This window comes from Triturus cristatus, chromosome 5_2, assembly GCF_964204655.1.
Source record: "Triturus cristatus chromosome 5_2, aTriCri1.1, whole genome shotgun sequence".
Lineage (NCBI taxonomy): Eukaryota > Metazoa > Chordata > Amphibia > Caudata > Salamandridae > Triturus > Triturus cristatus.
The window spans coordinates 755,076,193-755,093,096 of record NC_140588.1 but is presented as its reverse complement, the minus strand read 5'-3'; the positions used below and the strand labels follow the sequence as shown (position 1 = coordinate 755,093,096).

The window sequence follows — 16,904 nt, the reverse complement described above, 5'->3', positions numbered from 1 at the left end:
CTCCGCCATTCCCCATGCCTCTCCATTGCATGTTCCATACCTCACACATGAACACATTCAAACAATCACACTGTTTGCTGCTGCACGCACACATTATAACACAGTTTCCTCAAACTACACATGAGCTGAGTTCTTATTATTTTAATTGATCCACTCTAATTCTTGTGTGCTCTATTCAAATTGTAATGCCATAGCTCCTCTTTTTCAGCAATCCCTCCATATCATTTTATTATGTTTTCTGGGTTTCTCTTTAATTTTCTACTTGTTTTATGGAACACACTGTTCTACTCTTCAGTTTCCAAGCTGCTTGTCCTAATTGCTCTGTTAGTTCATCCTCTCCTGTTTAGTGCTGACTCATAAAAGTATAATATATTTCTCACTGATCTAATGCATTTACAAAACCTTAGAAGGGCAGTGCTCTGCTGGGTGGTAAATCATATGTATCTTCTTACATGTTTATACAATCTAGCAGCTTCAGCGTTCATGGAACTTCACTAGACTTAAATCGTTAGATATATTAAAAGAAATGTATGTGATGGTAGACAGGTATTCCCAAAGGCATTTTTTGTTCGTTAGAGTTCTACATTTTTTTTTTAATTTCAATATTTTTATTGAAGCTTTTCCATAATTAGCAAGACACATCAATTTCACATTTGGTACAGATATGATCAACAGACAATACACATTTCTCATGTATTTACAGAAAATACTCTTTTCCTGTCGCCTTGAAATACTACTACTTATGGACATGGCATTTGACTTCCACTGGGTCCCACTCCCGTACCCCCAAGGGCGACTGTTCGGTAGGGCCTCTCTTCTCCCAGGGCGTTGCTACGTTTTATGGCCCTGCCGTGTGCCTTGAAGCTCGAGGCCGTAATGCCTAATCCAGGGGCGCCAGATCTTAAAGAATTTCTGTGGACAGCCTCTCATTTTGTATGTCACTTGCTACGCTCCCATGTACATGTCCATCCCAGTTTTCCACTCTCTTAGGGTCGGAATCGCTGGCGCTCCCCATTTTTTGGCTATATCTCTTTTTGCCACTATCATGCCTATATTACACAAGCTAAGACTCCGTCTGGGTAAGTCTATGTCTATAGGTATACCTAGCAATGCATATTTAGCATCCTTTGGTAGCTGAGCCCCTAGAATTTCACTTAATTCCCTCACTATTCTGGTCCAGTATCTTCATATACATGCACACTCTCATAAGGCGTGTATGAACGTGCCTCTCTCTCTGTCTGGAGGCACATCGGGTACTCTGCCATTCCCATTTTGTGAAGACGGGACCTGGTTATATATGTTCTAAGAAGTATTTTAAGCTGAATTAACCGCAACCTCAGTTTGATTGCCACCTCTCTTGGGTACATCAGGGTCGCCTCCCAATCTATGTCTTCCAGTTCTCCCAGGGCATCTTCCCTTTTCCCCCTCAAGGCCACTAGGTTATCCGGGACATTCTTAATTAGGGTCTTGTAGGTCCAGGATATGGCCTTCTCTGGTATCTTGTCCTGCAGGAGTCTGCCCTCTAGCGGCACAATTTCAGGGATTCCGGACGCTTCTAGTCCCTCAGCCGCCCACGCATGTTTAATTTGTATATATTTGCACCTTTGTCTATCCCCCATCTGATATTCGTGCTGCAAGGCTGCGAACAAGATCAAGGAGCCTTCCTTTATTAGGTCCCCGATCGTGGAGATTCCTATCAAATTCCAGTCCTTGAACCCCTTCAGTTTCCCTAATTCTGAAACCGCCTGCCTTCCTATAGTGGGATTTGCCTCTTAACTTTCTTGTGCCAACCCATTTGTTTCTCGGCTCCCTTCCAAGCCTCCAGGGCCCTCTGGGTCCCCCCATTTATATAGTTGATGGGAGTGTACTTCAAATTTGTCGTGTTCTAGTGCGTAAGTCGGCATGTGTCCCCACTCATTTACTGCTATCAAGTGTGCTACCCTATAGTATGATCTGAAAGCCGTGAGGGCAATCCCTCCATTGTACTGATTGCATTGCAGCGTGTTGAGTGCAATCCTTGGTTGCCCTCCAGCCCACAAAAGCGTGCGCACCTCACTATCTATTTTCCTAAAAGTATCTTTCAGAATGTTATGAAACGTGTTTTGCAGGATATACAGAAGCTTAGGAAGAGTAATTATCTTGTACATTGCATCTCTGCCCAGCAGTGTGAGGGGCAAGCTTCTCCATCTCTCCACAACAGCGTGGAATTCTGTCACTACCCTACGAATGCTACGTGTGTGGCTGCATGAAGTGTCTGTAGATATGTATATCCCCATTTATATGAAAACCTCCGTGGTTACTTGTAGTTCCTTGGGGAGATCCTGTGCATCAGGGGGGCCTCCCACTGGGTAGAGGATTGATTTACCCCAATTAATTTTTTAACCTGCGTGTTTCCCAAATGTTCCCAACTCTTGAAAAAGGGTCAGAATTTTGAATGGGGGATCGGTGACATACAAGAGGACATCGTCCGCATAAAGCAGAATGCGTTCCTCCCTCCCACCCACCCTGAACCCTTTTATCTTTGGGTGTGTTCTTGCAAGGCAAGCTAGTGGTTCCAGGGTCAATGGGAAGAGCATCAAAGACAACGGGCACCCCTGCCTGGTACCTCTTTCTATCGCAAATTCCTCTGACATCGCCCCGTTTACCCTCACTCTTGCTGTTGGAGACCTGTAGAGCAGCTTAATCCATTCCATAAATTTGGGGCCAAACCCAAATTTCCTTAACATCTGCCACATGAAAGGCCAGTGGGCCGTGTCGAAGGCCTTTTCTGCATCCAACAAGAGCAGCATATGGGGATCTGTTCTATCTTGGATCGTGCTCAGCCAGTTCGCTAGGCGTCTCAGATTGAACCCTGTCGCCCTCCCTGGCATAAACCCCAATTGGTCGGCATGTATGAGGGAAGTGACCACCCCGGCCAATCTATTTGCCAGGATAGAAGCTAGCACCTTCACCTCCACCTTTAGGAGAGAGATTGTTCGATATGACCCACAATCAGTTATAGGCTTCCCAGGCTTGTAGATCACCACTACTGTAGCTTTCCGCAAATCAGGCGTAGTGCGCCCTCTTCCCTGGCCGCCCCAAACATATCCAAGAGGTGCGGTCCCAGTAATGTGGAGTTTGCCTTAAAAAACTCCGCCGGCAGACCATTAGGCCTTGAGGTCTTCCATGATTTTTGTTTGTGTATGGCATCAGTCACCTCATCCAGCGTAATCTCTTCTTCTAAAGCGTCCCGATCTTCCAGGGACAGAGCCGGGAGGTCTATTCCCCCAAGATATTCCCAGATCTGCGCATCCCTTACCTTTTTCTGTTCTTTGTATAAGTCAGCGTAGTAATCCGCAAAGGCATTAGCAATGTCTTGTGCCTTAGTAAGTTCCCTCCTCTCTCTGTGAATGGCTCCCACCCATCTGGACTCCATCTCCTTCCTGCCTAGCCACTCTAAGAGCTTCCCCGCCCTATCCCCAGTTTCATATAGGCGATGCCTAAGGGCGAGTTATTGCTATTTCGTGTCCCTTCGTGCAAGTGATTGATATTCCGCACGGGTGAGTGCTATCTGTCTGAGGATGGACGGACTGGGCTCTCACCCACGTTTTGCTCTAGGTCCAGGAGTTTACCCTCAAGCATCACTATGTCTTGTGTCACTTTCCTATTCTTGTGTGCGATAGCATCCTGGGCTCTGCCGCGCAGCACAGGCTTAAAGACTTCCCATAGGACCATGGCTGAGGTCACTGTCTCTTTGTTGTTCTGAAATTACAGCTCTGTTTCCACCCTTGGCTCCTTCGCTATCCTGGGGTCCATAAGATCCCAAGCGTTTAGCCTCCAGCCTCCTGCTCCACCACGGGTCTCCCCACCTACCGTGAGCCATAGGGGGGGAGTGAACCTACAACCCTCTTGCTAGGTAGTCCACCCCTGTTACCGTGCCTAGTTCTCCTGCCAGAGCAAAGAAGTGGTCTTTTCTAGAGAACACCCGGTGAGTCCCGAGAAATATGAATATGTCCGGTCAGTGGGTTGATGCCGGCGCCAAACATCCTGCAGACCCAGGGTGTGGGCAAAGTCAGCCAATTTTGTGTTTCCCCTCACTACCTGTCTACGCAGACCGGTCGATGGCAGGATCAACCACATCATTAAAGTCCCCACCCACCAAGTGCTATGGGGAGTCTGCAGCCAGTAGGATCTCCGCTACCTTCTCAAGAGTCTGCCGCTGTAATTGAGGGGGTGCTTAAACGCTAACTAATGTGATCTCCCTGTGTCCCCAATTTCCCTGTACCGCCACATATGTGCCACTGGGGTTGGACCAGGTGTTGGAGACGTGAAAGTGTATGGTCTTCTGGACAAGTATCGCTACCAACCGGGAGCCGAAGGTAAATCCCGCGTGGGCTAGAGTGGTATTCATGCCTATTACCAGAAAGTTACAGCGCGTCCCTCTAAGGTGCATCTCCAGGAGGAGCACTATATCGGGTTTCAGTCTTTTAAGATATTTAGTTACCAGGCCCCTTTTAATCTGGTGTCCCAGCCCGTTTACGTTCCAGGTCATTACCGTGTAGCCCTTGTCAGCCTTATCCCATGGGGTTGTCTCTGTCTTGTCTACCCAGGATGTGGAGTTTTAGCGTGCTCCCTGTATCTTGATGTTTAAGCATATTTTCACCAAAGCTGTTCAAGTTATTCTGAATGCCCCACTTCATGCCCCCCTCTGAACCTTCTCCTCCCAACTCCCCCACCCTACTCTCTCCCACTTCCCCACACTTGCCCCAATGTGTCAACATGACAACTGTGTAGTAGGTATAGTCTGAGAGGTCTGTGTCCCCCCTCCCTATCCCAACATTGAGAATAACTACCTAATGAGAGCAGAAGGCCCGTAGTGTACCAGGCCCGGGTTCCAATAGCACCCATCCTAGGCTAAATCGGCCTCAGTTAGCACCTAGCGCTCTCTTACTGTTCTTTCGGCATCCGGCATGCCCTAGATCTTCACCCTTCCTCACTTCCAGCTGGTGCATTGGTCGCGGTGTTTCTTCCATTTCCCTCTTGCCACTGTCTCTTCTAGTCGCTTAATGTTCTGTCAGATGGTCACTGTCTGATCCCTCTAGGTGTTCCGTTTTTGGAGGGTACGGTGTAGCTTGTCTCCTGGGCCTGCCTCCAGAGTGTGGCCGGTCCTTTGACCTTCGGTTTTAGTCCTCTTCCGAGTCATTTTCTCGCCCTGCTCTCTCCGCCATCACTCTGCGCCTTCTGGGTGTGCTACTATGAGACCCAGACCCTTGCCCCAGGAGCCGTTTGATTTTGGCTCTCATGGTTTTGGGTCTTACCACTGTCTCCGGCGTCCGCCACTGTGAGTCTCTTTGTTCTGTGCTTCGCACTCTGATGGGTCTCTCCTCTACCCATGACCATGCCTCTTCAGGGGTGCCTCCGTCCCTTCAATGCAGCTTAATTAGCAGTCCTCTAAACCGTTCCCCAGAGGGGGGCTGTCCGCATTTCAGAACCTCCAGCCCCTTACAACTATGTTTACTGCCCTTCGCATCCAGCCCTTCTCCTCTGGGTATGTTGTGGTTTGCGACGCGGAGACCACGGTTAGGCTTAGCCGCCTCTGCACTTTACTGGGACGTAGTTAACTGCTCCTGGAGGAGAGAGACTGCTTTCCTTGTTAACTCCGTGGGGACAGGGATCCCCCTCTCCCGGAGTCTCAGTCTTTCACTCCTGGTGGCATTTCCCCGGGATGAGGGGTGCTCTCTGCCTCACCACTCAGGCATCTTCAGCTGGGCCCAAGACGTGTGCTCTACTTTTTAACCCCTGTCAATCAGGATATCCCCCGGGGCTCTCTCTGCCCACGTGCCCACGCCACCGGTTCATCGCGCTGGACTCTGCTTCCCCTCCCTCCAGCAGGACGGTGCTGTCTCTGTTGCTCCGTTAGTTCACTGCCGGGGTCTAGGCTCGTATGTCCCCGCCTACCCTCAGCTTCACTCGAGTCGGATCTCTGGGGGAGGACTGTACTGATCTGCTCTACCCTAGCTCACCAGTCTGTTCGCAGCTGGCTCGCGGCCACCAGAATCCGACCCCTGAGCTGTGCAAGCCGCTCCGGGGACTGCCACGCCCGCGCTTTCGCCTCGCAGGGAGTTTGCAAGGGGCGCCGTCTATTCGGGCCTGTACCAGCGTGCCTGCAGCCCCCCTGCTAACATGGGCCTCCTCCGCCCACCACGTGTTGCCGGAGTGTCCTCTTCTACGATCTGCTCGAACTCACCGCAGAATCAGAGCATCTCTCCTTCTCGGACTCCTGTGCCAGACTTGGAATCAGGCGCCATCTTTGTCCACCTCGCTTTCTAATTACAATAGAGCACTTTATGTAATTCTCTGCCGCAATACAAATTTAAGCTGTAGCCAATGTGTGCAGGAAATTATAACCATCAATATATGAACAAGGGCGGATATTCCTTAATAATGGAAGCAAAAATCTCGATCTCCCTGATTTATAGTAAGTGCAAAATAATACAAAGTGCAGCGTGCTTTGGCTTGAATAATTATCGCATGGGCAAGGCGTAAGCTTGTCCGACCACCCTTCTTGGCGAGGGAATGCCAACAGAAAGTGCACAGTGGGTAAACAGAATCTTGTTAGATAACATCTGAACTGAGAATTAGTAGAAAAGATTAAAAAAAATTCAGTGGGACAGGAAACAGGTGGAACACTCCCCTATCGCCCGAGTGATGATCGTGCCTATTACCCCTAAAGCGGTGCGCCTCTTTGATAATAGCCTTAGCTTTAGGGGGGATGCTTACAGGGTTTTCAAAAAGATACACTAAACCTATTTCATGGAATCTTTCCTTTCGATAATGGAGCCAAGGCATCTTTAGGATATTGTCCAAGTTTAGACAATCTTTGATGACTGCTCTAGAAAACATTAGGTCATCTGAGAGCCAAATCAGAGGGGCGCTGCCTATGCGATCTTCTATGAACTCTAGACCCGTTTCCTGATGACAAAATTGGGTGGAAATACTAATCAGAGTCATCAGCAATCTATTGGTAAATGTATTCTCAATTACTTGGAGCTGTTGGCTCTTGTATCCACAAACCCTGGACCCATAAGTGGCGAGGGAGGGACATTTAGCTCTATATAGAGTGATTAATTCCTTTTCAGGTTTTTGTCCCAATTTACAAGTGAATCTAAATAGAGCATCCACTACCCTACTCGTCTGTTGTACTCTAATGGTTAAAAGTGGTCCCCAACTCAGTTGATTATTAACTAAATTACCCAAATACAAAAAATGTTTACTTTTTCTATCCTCTTACCCTGTAGAGTAAAGGTTTCAGTTTTTGTTGTTTTAAGGCCATGTACCATTATGTATAACTTGATGAAATTGACTTTTAGATCTAGGGAACACATAAAATCAGTAAAAGCGTCAAGGGATTTCTGTAAGCTTACGGCTGTCCTTGTCAGTAAAACTGTATCGTCTGCATACATTATTAAGGAAACTGGTTTATTGCCAATTTTGAGGAAGTTAAACTCCCTTCTTAATACAAAAGCCTCCAGGCCCATTTGTGTAAATGAAAAACAGGAATGGGGCAAGGATACATCCTTGCACGACACCCTCTGTCGAGATAATTGGATGAGTTTTTTCCCCTTTATTGCCATGTCTTATGGTAACTGTAGTATTGGTGTGAAGCCTACGGAGGAGTATTACTAATGCCTTTTCGACTCCCATGGCTTCCATCATGACCCACAATTTATCCCAAATTACAGGTCGAAGGCACTAGATAAGTCCATGAAAGTCAGGTGGATGGAGCCCTTCCTGGCCTTCACGTGCTTACTAACAAGTAGAGACAAATTAAGACATTGCTCAGTCGTGCCCATCCCCCTCCTAAAACCATATTGTGTGTTAGATATAATTCCTGTAGTGGAGGCCCAGTCTTCTAGGTGGGTGAGAAAGACACTACCCAGTACTTTAGCTGTGGCATCACTCAATGAAATATGCCCTTAGCATGTTGGATCGTTCCTATTGCCTTTTTCAAAAACAGGGACCACTATTGCCTCCTTCCATGACTCAGGCAAAGTGCCAATAATGGCTGCTTTAAAAACATTCGTAAGTAAAGGTGCCCATAGACTTGGATTTCTTTTAAAAAGGTCAATGGGGACCCCGTTTGGGCCAGGGGCTTTCAAGCAAATACCCTGCACAAAGGCCTCCTCCACCTTGGTGACTGTGATAGATGAACTAAGTTGGATGGCTATGATTATATCAGTGGGTATGTCCATTTGGTTCACCTCTATTACCTTGTGTAGGAGCTTAAAAATACCACAGAAGCGATCTTCCCATGAGTCACCCAAGATGAACGAGTCCATTTGCCTCACATCTTCGGAGATAAACGGACGATTAATGGTTTCCCAAAATATTTTGGATTTTTTTTTACAGTTAATATTAGTTTATTAGTCAATTAAAACCATAAACAAAATCACACGTTAAAAAATACATAACAAATAAAAAGTAAAATAGATAAAAAGCGGGTATGTTATACAACTAGTACAACCTCGACTCTTCACACTACATAACCTTTGCTTTCTTTTTTTTTTTTAAATATGTTTTATTGTCCAGGATAGCATCCTCCCCAGCCGCCTTTCCCAACTGGATCCCCCCTATTGCTTTCATGATTTCCTCCACGGTAATTTCCTGCTCTAATAAGAGTGAGTCTTCTTCCGTCAAAGCCAGGAGGTTATTCCCTTCCAGATAACTCTGCATACCAGTCAGATCTTGTGCTGGGTCTGGAGAAAATAATTGCTGGTAGAAAATAGCAAATTGATCCGCAATCTCCTGGGGGCGTCTATATAATATACCCCCCTCACCCTTAATAGCTTTAATTATCGTCTTAAGATGGTTGTCCATAAGCTGATGGGCTAGTACCTTCCCTATTCGATCATGTACTCATATTGTAGTGTCTTGTGCTTTAATGAACCTAGCCGCTACCTTCTCTTTTAAAACCCTATTTATCGCTACCCTGTCCTCCACTAGGGAGGCATACAAAGAGTCCTGATCTACCGCTCCCTGTCGGACAGCCTCAACATGCTGGAGCTCACTAGTTGTAAGCCTTTGATATGCTTCCTTAGCTAGCTTTTCTCGTTCTCTATTTTGTTGCCAAACAAACTGCTGGGTAACTCCCCGAATATATGCTTTCATTGCATCCCATACCACACAGGGAGAAGCGGATCCCAGATTGTCTTTGAAATATTCTGATAATGTTTTTGAAATAAAAGCCAGATATTCAGAGTCTGTAACCAGATAGCGTGGAAAAGAAAAAGAGCGAGCTATTTTAGGCATAGGGTTGACCAAGAAAGATAGTAATATGGGATTATAGTGGGATGTAATCCTAGGACACACCTCCATGTCTTAACCCAGCAAAATGCTATCTGAAATCCCAGCAATGTCAATCCTACAGTACTGCACATGTGGTATGGAATAGTATATGTAACCAGGTATTGTTGAAAATAAAGAGCAGCAAGCATCTTGTAGCGAATGCAATCGCCCTAGTTCTAAAATGGAAGCTCTAACCTTCGTCATCCTAGAAGTAAGCGACCGGCTAGTAGAGTCTATACCATAATTAATGATGCAATTACAATCCCCCATTACCACAAGTGCTCCCTGCCATCCCACTAATTCCAAGCAAATATAGTCAAATTAAGTCGGATCATCAACGTTAGGACCATACAATACACAAAACACATATTTCACACTATTAATCTCAATTTGAGCCAGGGCCCACCTCCCTCTTTGATCCACTAATACCTTATGAACTTGACAATCCAGTGTCTTAAAAACCAAGATAGCAGTGCCCCTTATTGACACATTCTGTGAAGGGTATATTATATTCTGAAAGCCCAATTGATTAAGAAGGCCACGATCTTTATACCCTAAATGCGTTTCCGATAGAAGTACTATATGAGGTTTATATGCCCTAGGCTCTTCCGGTACTAGTTGTCTTTTAGATCCTCTATTGAATCCTGACACATTCCAAGACAAGCACCTAATCATTGCCATATCCTTTTGTGTAAACGTCCTACCTCAAATCAGAGAAGTAAAAATCCCCCATTCCCCACCACCAAATCAAGAAACTATAGACATTCTTTTTGACTTATTCTTTTTTTGTATCCCCACACCCTCAGGTGCACCCATCCCCAAACCCCACAGAAGCGACCCCCGCCAACCCTCCCGGTTTCCTAAAGAAGGAATCGCCCTCCCCCAAAAGCTGCCGCTGAATATCGCAGCTAACTTCTCATCGCACCATGAAGACAACTCCAGCCAGCCCCCGTAAACCGCAAAAAAAGCTAAACTTGTATATTGCAGAAAGGGCAAAAGTATAAACCTTCCTAGATCAGGAAAGAAGAGAAAGGAAGGGAGATGCACACAAAGCAGTCACAAGAGAGAAAAAAAGGGACATATTGACCTTTAACAACCTCAGGGACCTCCCAAACCCTATCTCCAAACCATTATAAACCACAAATCTCTACTCCCTTTGTCTTTTTACAGAATACTTAACGCTGTCAGTTCTATCAGCTCTATCAGTTCTATCAGTCCTGCCAGATGTTCTTGCCGTCTGCCACTTGCTCAGTGCTTGTTTAGCCTCTATTTCCGAAAAAAAAAATGTGAATGTCCATCTTTGATGACTTTCAATCGAGCAGGTTCGTGCAAAAAAACTTGAGCCCCTTCGGCTTTAATCGGATCAATAAGTTGTCTCATTTTCCATTGTAGTTTGGCTTAAATCAGATCTAAAAAACACAGAGAAGGAGTCAACAGCTATTGGAGAACTAGGCCGAAGCTTTAAAGATAATGCCTGCCTTAACAAGAATTTCCCCCAAAAAATCAAGATAGGTCGGAGCTGGGTCTCTGGAACCGTTAAGGGCAAGCTATGTGCTCTCTGAACCTGACAGTCCCAATGCCAGTCTGACAGGTCTGGGAAGGCCTTTTGGAGAAGTTGAACTACATAGGTACGAGGATATGCTCCCTCCTTGCCTTCCGGAACCCCAAATAATCTTAGATTATTCCGGCGTTGCCCTTTTTCCAAGTCTTCAATTTTTGCTTCACAGGCCAAAAGCTGCACATCGTGAGACTGCACTGTCTTAGCTGTAGTCGTAACAGTCTCTTCTGTCTCTATGACCCTTATTTGTAATTCAGCCATGTCCCTTGTTATTCCAGCCACTGTGCCCGTCACTTCACTCAATGTTTGTTGAATACTAAGGTAATCAGCTCTGATCCGGGCATGATAGTCATGTGCTTCTCGTTGTTGCTCTTGTAATACCTGCAGTATTACCGTGAGAGATGGCTCCTTAGCAGATGGCTGGTCTTCTGTCCTGTCTGTTAAATCCAAAGTAGTTGCCTTGGTCATATCCCCCAGCTCCAGCGCTGATACCCCATTAGGCAGTTCTCATTAGGATGATCCACTATAGTTAGATCCTCAGAGCTGGCATCTTGTCCTGTTAAGTGTATCTCTTGATCCCTAGTATTTTCCATACATTGCCCGTTTTACAAGCCGGGGCTGGAGCCAGACAGGCGGGAGATCAATGACTTAACCTCTCCCTTTGCTTGAACCCATTTTCCTAAAGGGCGACTCTCCAGACCACCTCTCCGACGAACGCTAGAACTGTTATGCCAACTAGGTCCTTGCAAATCTGTCGCCTTCTTGCGAGGTTTGGCTACCTTAGGTTCCATTTTATTATTTTAATTCCCAATGGGTGAGTTGGGAGTATGTTGCAGGCCCCGCCTGTTCTTCCCAGTGATCGTAATATCTGGCGTAATGTCAGGTGTAATTGTGTTCCTCTTGTTTGGTTGGGCACCCTGATCCATATATGTAGGAGGAGTCCCTTGGCGCCTCAACAAGTTTTTGGATCTGTTCCCATCCACCTTAGGGCTAGACGTATTAGAATCCTGGGACATACTAATCGGGCTCTCGCCATTGGCATCCGCCACCTTATCGCCCCCTGCAACCACATCAACCTCTTCCGATATTAAGTCATCTATAATAGCCAGAGTCTCCCCCAACACTGGGCCCTCCTCAGAATCCGAGGCAGACACATTCGCTGGTCCAGCAACATCATCCGAATCTATCTCCAATTCTGCTGACCCTGCAGAGTATAACAAAGTCCTCGGCCTGTGCTGAACTCGGTTGTAAAGAGAAGCTATTATTTTTGTTCGCCTTCAGTGCAACATTCTTACCAGCACTTTGCAAAATCGTTTCAATAGCGATTGCGTCAGCTGTTTGAACCACCACCTCCCCCTCAGAAATTAATTTGGCAGCTTTACCCGCTTGCAGGAGACGAAGTGCGGGTGTGCCAACCCATGTCAAACCTCCTTTTGTCCCGTTTTTCACATTCCCAGCTATCTGAGCCTCTTCGTCCCTGAGGGGCCCCTTGCAAGCCGGCAGTCTTCATAGCCCGGGCTGATTTCGCTGTATTCTTCGGTGGCGCCATTCCTCTTGCCAATGCTGATTCCGAAACAAGGTCGGGAAGTCACGACCAATAGAGCCCCAAACCGCAGGAGCCGCAGATGCCGGCCAGCCAACACACCTGCCGAGAAGACAGCCAGAGCCGGCGGAAACTCCTTGCGGGCCCGAGCATCCGTGTAAGCAAGATCCGTCCGAGCCGTGGAGTACAGCAAGAACTTCCATAAGCGTATTAAGTTCTCACACAGGCACAGCAGTTCATGGGCATTCTTCTCACTTCGTGGTGCAGCTGAGACGGGGCGGGACTAGTCCGCCATCTTCCTTCCCCCACCCGGGCGCTACATCTCAACACATGTGATTCACCGAAACCCCCACCCTTTGCTTTCTACAACTTTCCTTCCTAGAGATTTTAGTTAGGATACCAAACACTAATCTATATTAGATAATAAGTGACTAAACAGGAATTGATCGTTACCCTGATGTCTAAAAAAGCAAGCTTTCCACACAGACAACTAAAATGTCCCTTAAGTAAATTAATATATGTAGTTAAAATACCTATAAGCGGGACTAAGGGAAGTAGGAATACGGTGCCAGATGGACTGTGAGACCCACTATTAAAAGCAATTATGCAAACATTCACATCATTAAAAATACAGAAATAGATAAAGTAGGGATAGGGAACTACTAGATTCAGTCCCTAGCAGCCCGTCCTTCACAGTTTCTGTGCGTGCTAAGTTAACATCAAAGGTTTCTGAGTTATTACAATTTAGAATTACATTCAGGAACCCCCTCCAGATTACACATCGCGTATCCTATTAGCTGATCATTTTCTTAAAACAGATCAATAACTGAGTCAGTCTCATATTCAGCATGGTGATGTTTGGGTCCATGGACTCCACCAGTGCATGCCTGCAGAACCTAATTCCCCGTTCAAAGAACTCCCGCCTAAATAGAACTCTTTGTTGAACCAGCAAAGCAGGACAAACACAAACAATGTGAAGCAGAGATTCATCCCCTGGTGGCAAAGACGGCAGGACCGGTCTTCACTTTGACCGGACATCCTCCATTTTGGCATGAGGAATAGCGTGGGTATTTCTCAAAATCTTAGGGCCAAAAACAACTGTTTGAGCTTCCGGTGGTAAGGTGCAGCTAGCAGGGCTGATTCTCTTAGAATCGTTTAGAGCTCCTGCTCTTTCAAGATCCTCCCATACCCCCTCCTCGATTCCGCCTTTCTTTCTCCAATCACATTTTTATATTTGTGCCACATGAGTTTAATTAGATCTCTTTCACGAGCAATGACACGAAGGGCGCTTTTTAGCTCCTTATGGCCCTGGAACATTCCATGTTAAACCATCCTGCCTCCAAGGGTTACTTTTGGGGGCATTTCTGGTCAGCTTTATGGCTATTTCTGAGCAAAGTAACTCGAAATCTAGGATGATTGCAACCGGGGAGGAGTCTGGTTGCAAACATTCATCTATTAGATTAATATTACTTTTGATGATGTCTTCCTCTAATTTAGAAGGGTTTACCTGTCCCCATTTCCCTAATTCCCTAATTCCTGTATTGGGATGATATTGAATCGGATAGTCACCACTTTTCCCCATATTTGGCTTTACATTGAGGGAAGCAATAAGAGGATAGTGATCACTTGCACAATTTGGGTTAACCGTAAATTCCTGAATGAGTATACTAAAGTTCCTAGTTATTAACATAAAATCGATGGAACTGGCCCTCCTACCACAAACATAGGTCGGGCATTGCACAGAAGAGTTACAAGCGTAATTGTTTAAAAAACATAAGTAATTTGCTACAAGAATGGAATATAAAGCTTCACCCTGGGGAGAGTGATTAAAATGGGCCAGAGGCTGGCCCTCGTGCCTCATGATTCGGTGTACTTTTGAGATGTAAAATAGTTCCAGTGCAAGCACCCAAAAGGAGGAGGAATGATACACCAAGCAGTCAATAGACAGTACTACTCTTCTGGGTGGAGCCAAAGCTCACTCTGTGTATTTTAAAGAATTGGTAACAACAGGCCTTTAGACAGCTCGAATGCACTAGATTCCAATGGCAATCTCCAGGCCATCGTGGAAACTCTTCCTCTCCCACTGGCACATCTTTACTCCCTTCATTCACATTGCTCACTGCCGATCAGGTGCTGAGCCTATGTAAATCCATAAAACCTGGATCCCTAGACCCCTGTAATTCTAAGATAATATAATTAGCCCCTTAGATTATATCTAGACATCTGGTTAACATTTTCAATGAAATGTTTAGCCTGGGATACTACCCAAAAGCCTCGGAAAAAAGCCTCCATTCTGCCTTTACTGAAGAAATCCAATCTCAGCCTATTGGATCCTAGCAATTTCCGGCCAAAATCACGTCTCCCCTTTCTGGCCAAAATTGCTGAAAAGGCTTTAAATAAAGAACTGACTTTGTTTATCAATTCTAGTCATCTCCGTGACTCATCTCAATTTGGGTTCAGGAGTGAACACAGCACTGAACCAGCCCTGATTATTGCTTCTAAATATTTAAGAGCTAGTCTGGACAAAGAAGGCAATGCTGCCCTGATCTTGCTTGATCTCTCGGCCACATTTGATACGGTGAATCACAATTTGTTAATTGACCGTCTCCACTCTATCGGAATCAGGGTAGCAGCGCTTGCCCTACTGAAATCCTTTCTGTCAGAGAGAGAATCATTCATTGCTGTAGATGGTTCCACATCGAATTCCTTCTCAATACCATGCAGGGTGCCTCAGGGCTCTCCCTGAGTCCCACCCTTTTAAATCTTTACATCACGCCCCTGGCTAGCCTCATCAAAACTTTCGCTTCTTGGTAGGGTCCTGTGTGGATGATACACAGATTGTGGTCTCAGTGTCTGGTAACTCGGAGGACACTGCGGTCAGATTTCGCAGCTGCATGACACAAATAGACAAATGGATGTCGACTAACTGCATTAAACTGACCTCTGGAAAAAACGAGGTTCTTTTATTGGGTAATAACAACTCTTTTTGGTCTTCAAGTTAGTGGCCACACAAATTGGGTACCCTGCCTATCCCTGTCTCTAAAGTGAGAAGCTTCGGGATTCTTTTCAGTGACAAATTGTCATTAGAATAGCAAATATATGCAGTGACTTCATTTTTCTTTTTCACCTTGAAAATTCAGAGAAAAGTGTTACCTTTTAACCCACAGGATTTGCAGAAGACTGTTGTTATCGTTCTTGTGCTTTCCAACTGGAATATTGGAATGCCCTGGCCTCTATACCAACATGCCGCAAAAACTTTTAAACTGCAAGTTTTGCAGAATGCGTCAGCTCGCCTGCTGCTTGGGATTCCTAAGCATCAGTCTATATCACATGCCCTTCTCCGGCTAGGCTGGCTACCAGTTAGGAAGCACATAGACTTCAAGGCTTTGGATGGCCTTTAAGGCTCCCCATGATTCAGGCCTCGACTATCTGAAACGACATTACTCATGGTACATCCCATCCAGGTCTCTGCATTGTTCGTAAGATGTGGTAATTCCCAAATTCAGAAGGTCCCTTTAGGGCGGTAGAAGCTTTGTAGTTTGTACCACTAAATTGTGGAATACTCTAATGCTTCACTTAAAGAAAAGCACACGCCTTCTTTCCTTTAGGAAGACGTTAAAAACACGGCTTTTTAATCAATAGGTTTGTGTCTTTACGTGTTTCTGTAAAATCTTGCTCTTTTATTTTTTCCCTTCTGTGGCTGGCAGCGCCTAGACGCCTCCGGGCAAACGCGTGCTTTATAGATTTTCATTTAATTTAAAATGGGTAGGATATATTATTATTAGCCTCATTTTCAAATGTCACAGGGACTTGGCCCTATTTGCCTGAAGGAGAAACCGCATATACTGCCTTATAAGTCAGCCTGTGAGGCGTAACTGTTAGCCACTCGGACCAGGTGGAAAAGTTGCAGCAAGCCTAGAATTTCTGTGCCAATGAGGGTGCGCCCCCTTCTGACACTATTACAGTTCAAGGCGCTGAAAGCCCGTCTGTTTTATTGATCCGCCTTATTGTTCACATCTGTTTTCAGCTAGCATTTTTATGACCTCGTTGTGTTAGGATGTGACTTGTTTCTGTGAACGATTTATACATATAAAATCAGAATGACACAGAGTGACCACACCTCATGGTTACCCTGGAACACTGAGGCGGGTGTGGCAACCTGATTTAAATAGCCTTGGGAACTGGTGTTATCGCTATCACTAGCACTGCAGGGTGCATGTTGTGCAGCATAATATAAAACATTTGGGACCTTTTATTAAACATGAGGAAATTGTTATATCACATAATAGGATCTTCTGGAAGAGGGAGTTAAAATCAGCATTCTATCAATCCTCTTCTACATAGAGGGGTTCTTTTTGATGGGTAAAGCTTGAAGCCAACCATATAGTTAGCTTAAAAAGTATCATATTATTTTATTAAAATATTTCATGCATAGCCTATTAGTGAAAATGGATGGCCAATATTTAGATCTGAGCAGTC

At 45.6% G+C, this 16,904-nt stretch overlaps 1 protein-coding gene across 4 annotated transcripts in view; it reads left to right on the top strand.

The window, feature by feature from the left end:
- The window catches only part of IL13RA2 (interleukin 13 receptor subunit alpha 2), a 638,692-nt gene that overhangs the window by 101,109 nt on the left and 520,679 nt on the right, over nt 1-16,904 (top strand). The window lies entirely within an intron of this gene.